Below are 6,323 nucleotides of genomic sequence, written 5' to 3' on the forward strand. Positions count from 1 at the left end.
CGTATTGAAGTGAAGCAACCCGTGACCATGTGATGAATCAGCTCATTCTGATATAACCGTGGTGGAGGGTGTCATGGATGAGAGGTGTCGAGTTGGGAATCTTTTAAGAGTGCATTAAATGTGTGTTTCCCAATCGATCCGTTAACGGATTTTGTCACAGGTTGTGACCACAGTGCGGTCATTCTTGTTTCGAAGTACAGTACGTGTTTGAATTATCATGATGGAAAACCATTGCTTTCCCACCGAGCACCGCAATGCACACAACGAGTGCTCCACGCGGTACGTTCACACTCATTAAAAACAAAATTGCATAAAAATTACGAGTAATTGTCGCAACTTTCGATGTACAGCCTTGTCCCCTGGCCGCCCCTTAATTGCACCCCTGGTTATAAATGTACATTTCTAATTTAGTAGCCATCTATTCTACTTATTGCGTACTCTGAATGGCAGGTGTGAGGAGTGGAGCTTAGGTGAGAAAATTTAAATTCGAGAGAAATCAAGAGATAAAGAAACGACCAAAGAAGATAAATGGAAGTTCGAGGAGGGGGGAGAAGGAAAAGAATAATGGAAGGACATTCGAGGGAAAGGAGGAAAGTGAACGTCGAAAAATATCATCAAAATTTCATCATATTTGCACGCCTAATAAATGTATGGCCCCCTAATTAGGTATAATGGCATAGAGAAAGATGTGTGCAACTGTGGCGGACACAAAAGCCCACTGGCGTGGTGACATCATTCCACGCACCAAGTGGGCGGTGGCCACGCCCGAGGGGTAGGCGTGGCCTCATGATATACACCGGGCGACCAGCCCAGAGGAGTTCAGTGTTACAGTGTAGTCTTACAATAAAGACGTTTATATGTTACCGCTTGTCCGCTTCCTCCTTGCTCACAAGCAGCGCGCGTAACGCCGCGCTTTACTGGTGACCCTCGACGTTGGATCTGCCGGAGCGATCCTTCCACACGCGACGCCATCGCCATGGCCGCCTTCGTCAAACTTCCGGAATTTTGGGAGGCTCAGGCCGAAGTCTGGTTCGTCCAGGCCGAAGCCCAATTTCAGCTTCGGCACCTCACCGGCGATGACACGCGCTACTGCCACGTCGTCGCCTCCCTCGGGCCCGGCACGGCCGCTCGAGTTGTGTCCGTCCTTCGCCACCCACCGGACGGCCACAAGTACGAGGCACTCAAGCGGCTACTCCTAGCCACGTTCAGCCTTACGGACGACGCATGGGCCGACCGCCTCCTGGATCTCCCCGAGCTCGGTGAGACGCGCCCGTCGGTCCGAATGGACCATATGCTGTCACTGTTGGGCGACGAAGCCCCCGGTTCGCTATTCCGGGCGCTTTTCCGTCGCCAACTTCCAGCGCAGGTTCGCCTCGCGTTGGCCGGGACCGGGCTAACGGAACCCCGAGCATTGGCGGCCGAGGCGGACAAGTACTTCGCCGCTTCGGACACGCGGGCGAGCGTTGGCGTGGCCGTCACGGCCTTCGACGCTGATGTTCCACAGCATCATCTTCTACAGCACGCTGAGGTTCAGCAGCATGCTGATACGCACCTCGTGAACGCCGCCACGCCCCGCCAACCGCCGCGGCGAAAACCGCCACCGCGGGGAAACCCGTCGACTCCACCGGCCTGGCGGAGCCAGCCGCGCTCCTCCAGCTCCACCACCTGGTGCTGGTTCCATGCCAAGTTCGGCCACGAAGCTCGGCGGTGTCATCCGCCGTGCTCCTTCAACGGGTCGGGAAATGCCCGGGCCGGCGCTCAATTGTGGCGATGAGCGCCGGCCGTTCGAGCAGCCTGCTGTTCATAACGGACACCTTCTCCGGGCGCCGTTACCTGTGCGACACGGGAGCGCAGGTGAGTGTCATTCCCGCCGGCACGTCAGACAAGCACGCCGCGGGTGGGGGCCCCACGCTGCTTGCCGCGAACGGGACGCCCATCCGTACGTACGGAAAACGCTGCCTCTCTCTGCGGTTTGGAGGGCAGGTTTTCCGATGGACGTTCGTCACCGCCGACGTGCCCATGGCACTGCTTGGCGCGGACTTCCTGTGCGCTAATGGGCTCCTGGTCGACGTCAAGCGCAGACGGCTTGTCCAGGCCGAGACGTTCAGCTCGCTCGCGTGTGCGTTGCCCAGCTCAACGAGCGGCTTGCCAAGCGGCTTGCCGAACGATTCGGTTCCGGCCACGTTGGTCTGTACGCTTCCGGCAGCGGACGCATTCACCCGCCTCCTCGCCGGCTTCCCGGCCCTCACGCGGCCCACCTTCTCGGCGGGGGCCGTCAAGCACGGGGTGGCCCATCACATCCCCACCGTCGGGCCACCGGTCTACGCCCGGGCACGCCGCCTCGAGCCGACGAAGCTGGCGGTGGCAAAAGCGGAGTTCGCTACCCTGGAGCGACTCGGCATCGTTCGGCGCTCAGAGAGCGCTTGGGCGTCGCCGCTGCACATCGTGCCGAAGCCCGGCGGGGGATGGCGACCGTGCGGGGACTATCGCCGTCTCAATGACGCCACGACTCCCGACCGCTACCCCGTCCCCCACATTCAGGACTTTTCCGCCCGTTTGGCGGGCAGGTCCTTCTTCTCGAAGGTGGACCTCATACGCGGCTACCATCAGGTCCCCGTCAGGCCGGAGGACGTCCCGAAGACGGCGGTCATCACGCCATTCGGACTCTTCGAGTTCCTGCGCATGCCCTTCGGTCTGAAGAATGCGGCTCAGGCGTTCCAGCGACTGATGGACAGCGTCCTGCGCGACTTGGATTTTGTCTACGTCTACCTGGACGATATCCTCGTCGCCAGCGCGTCCCGCGAAGAGCACCTACGCCACCTCCGCACGCTCTTCGAACGCCTGGGCCAGCATGGCCTGATTGTGAACCCCGCAAAGTGCCGGTTCGGCGCCGCCACAATCGATTTTCTGGGGCACCGTGTCACCAGGCACGGCGCCGTCCCCCTGCCGGCCAAGGTGGAGGCGGTGAAGGGGTTTCCGCGCCCCCGCACGATCAGAGGGCTGCAGGAGTTCCTGGGCATGGTGAACTTTTACCATCGGTTCCTGCCCCGTATCGCCCAGCTCCTGCGCCCCCTGCACGAAGCTCTCCGAGGTAAGCCGGGCAAAGGCGACGTTACCTGGACCGAGCAGATGGACACGGCGTTCACGGGCGCGAAGCTCGCCTTGGCTAACGCCACCATGCTCGCGCACCCGGCGCCCGATGCACCGATCGCCCTCACCACTGATGCCTCGGACTACGCGGTGGGCGCGGTGCACGAGCAATGGGTGCGTGGAGCTTGGCAACCGCTGGCGTTCTTTAGCCGGCAGCTTCGCCCGCCCGAACGCCGTTACAGTACCTTCGACCGCGAGTTGCTCGGACTTCACTTGGCGGTCAGGCACTTCCGCCATCTGCTCGAGGGCCGGGCGTTCACTGCCTTCGTCGACCACAAGCCGCTGATCTTCGCGATGGGCAAGGTCACCGAGCCGTGGTCGGCCCGGCAGCAGCGTCACCTCTCGGCCGTGTCCGAGTACACGACGGACATCCAGCACGTCGCGGGGAAGGACAACCCGGTGGCGGATTGCCTTTCCCGGGCCGTCGCCCACGCAGTCCACCTCGGCATCGACTATGCCCGGATGGCAGCGGACCAGGCCGCTGACCCCGACGTCCAGGCCTTGCGGACCGCCGTCACGGGCCTCCGCGTCACCGAGGTGCCGTTCGACGGCGCGGGCGCGGCCCTCTTGTGCGACGTCTCCCTCGGGCGTCCTCGCCCCATTGTGCCCGCGGGCTGGCAGCGCCAGGTGTTTGACGCCATCCACGGCCTGTCCCACCCGGGCGCGAGGGCCTCCCAAAGGCTGATCGCCGACAAGTTCGTCTGGCATGGCCTCCGGAAGGCCGTCCGCGGCTGGGCCAGGACGTGCCTCGCGTGCCAGCGCGCCAAGGTGCACCGGCACACCCAGGCCCCGTTGGCCCCGTTCACGGTGCCGGAACGCCGGTTTGACCACGTCCACGTGGACCTGGTGGGACCTCTGCCCCCCTCGCGGGGTTTCACCTACGTCCTCACCATGGTGGACCGCACCACCCGGTGGCCGGAGGCCGTGCCCTTGGCGTCGACAACGGCGGCCGATGTCGCGCAGGCTTTCATCGCCACCTGGGTCGCCCGGTTCGGCGCCCCCTCAGACATCTCATCCGACCGCGGCCCCCAGTTCACCTCGGAGCTCTGGGGGGCGGTTGCGCAGGGGCTCGGGGTCCGGCTGCACCGAACCACGGCCTACCACCCCCAGGCTAACGGCCTGTGTGAGCGATTTCACCGCTCATTGAAGGCCGCGCTCCGGGCCACCCTCCGCGACGGCGGCTGGGTCGACAGGCTCCCCTGGGTCCTGCTGGGCCTCCGGACGGCGCCCAAGGAGGACCTGCGCGCATCCGCGGCGGAGTTGGTCTTCGGGCAACCGCTGCGGGTGCCGGGCGAGTTCCTCCCCGACTCCACGGCACCATGGTCCACGGCACAGCAGCGCTCCGCTCTGCAAGAGACCGCCCAGAGGTTCGCCCCGGTGCCAACGGCATGCCACGGGCACCCACCGACGCACGTCGCCCCGGAGCTTCGCACGGCGGAGTACGTCTTCGTCCGCCACGATGCCCATCGGACACCACTGCGGCCCCCGTACGACGGGCCTTTCCGCGTGCTGGAGACCGGGGCGAAGCACTTCACCCTGGACATCGGCGGTACTCCTGACCACGTTTCGGTAGACCGCCTCAAGCCGGCCCACCTCGATGTGGACCATCCACCGCCAGTGGCCCGACCCCCACGTCGGGGCCGCCCTCCTGCGGGCGGACCCCCGGCACCGCCCAGCCCCGCCGCCACGGCGCCCCCCGGTCCTGCACCCATCCCAGGGGCAGCCAGGGGCATCCCACCTGGTATCCCTGCACCCCGGACGCCGCCGATCGCCAGGGGGCGCTTCGGCCGGGTCATTCGTCTGCCCCGCAAACTGGCCCTCCAGGTGCGCGGGAATTCTGGGGGGGGCGCGTGTGGCGGACACAAAAGCCCACTGGCGTGGTGACATCATTCCACGCACCAAGTGGGCGGTGGCCACGCCCGAGGGGTAGGCGTGGCCTCATGATATACACCGGGCGACCAGCCCGGAGGAGTTCAGTGTTACAGTGTAGTCTTACAATAAAGACGTTTATATGTTACCGCTTGTCCGCTTCCTCCTTGCTCACAAGCAGCGCGCGTAACGCCGCGCTTTACTACTTTAATTAGCTCCATGCCATTGTAGAAACGAGAAAAAGCAATCAGAGATTACAGCTGCCAGGACGTGTTTGTGTGGTGTTTATTAGCTGCTGTGTTTGTGCGGATTATTGACGACGTAAATTTATGTTCAATGCAATATGGCTGCCAAATCACGTAACCAATGACGTCGTCAATTTACTTCTGTACAACCTTTGTGTAGATCATGCTCAAGAAATTTCAAGCTGATTGGATCAAGCGTTCTACTTGTCCAATAATGACGTCATAATGAAGGCACCGCATCATCACGAATATATCTTGTTCCCCATGGTGAGTACTTGACAATGAGCCATTTTTCAATTTTTTTCCATGGAGCAGTTTCGGAGATATAGAGGTGCAAAGTTTTTTGATTTTCCCAAGATGGCGCCCATGCCACGTGACCTATGACGTAAGAATTATCATTTAAAAATTATACAGGAGAAGACGCTCCGAAGAGTGAAAATTTCTTGCCAATCGGACCATTGGTTGCAGAGAAAAGCATACTCAGACATTCTGTGCGGACAAAGAAACAGAGAGACAATTAAACAGACAATCAAACAAGACCATGCAGAGCACGATACTTGCAAAATCCACCCCTCCCCCAAATAAAAAGTTGCCATGGATACATCAAATCGTCCATTTCATCAAGATTAAAATTTACATCAATCAAAGCTGAGTCAATCGGATTAAGATTGATAAATTTTTCACATAAAAATTGATATTAGAAGTTTGACCTTGAATTGACCTTTGATCTTTTGACCTCAAAAAATAGTTGGTTTCCCAATTCAGTGACTCAATATGCAAATGCTGTTTACTTTTCAAGTCAATCGGACTAAAAATGACAATTTTAGAAATCTGACCTCAAGATACCCTTTGACCTTTGACCTCAAAATCAATAGGCTTCTTCCTTATGACCAACTACCACCTGGTGAAGTTTTCTGAACGTCAGTATAGGTTTAAAATTGTTACCTGTAGGCGACTGACATACAAACAGACAGCAAAATGCACAAGACCAACCAATATACCTGAAAAATGTTAGATTTTGCAAGTAACAAACAGACCCTCTCCTCTGGCGAGTCAATA

The 6,323-nt window shown here is 59.5% G+C and overlaps 1 protein-coding gene across 1 annotated transcript in view; it reads right to left on the reverse strand.

Annotated features, from left to right (window-relative positions):
- The window catches only part of LOC137437920 (uncharacterized), a 422,503-nt gene that overhangs the window by 359,071 nt on the left and 57,109 nt on the right, over window positions 1-6,323 (reverse strand). The gene's annotated exons all lie outside the window — the stretch shown is intronic.

This window comes from Myxine glutinosa (genome assembly GCF_964187855.1).
Source record: "Myxine glutinosa chromosome 12 unlocalized genomic scaffold, kmMyxGlut1.1 SUPER_12_unloc_2, whole genome shotgun sequence".
In the NCBI taxonomy this organism is placed as follows: domain Eukaryota; kingdom Metazoa; phylum Chordata; class Myxini; order Myxiniformes; family Myxinidae; genus Myxine; species Myxine glutinosa.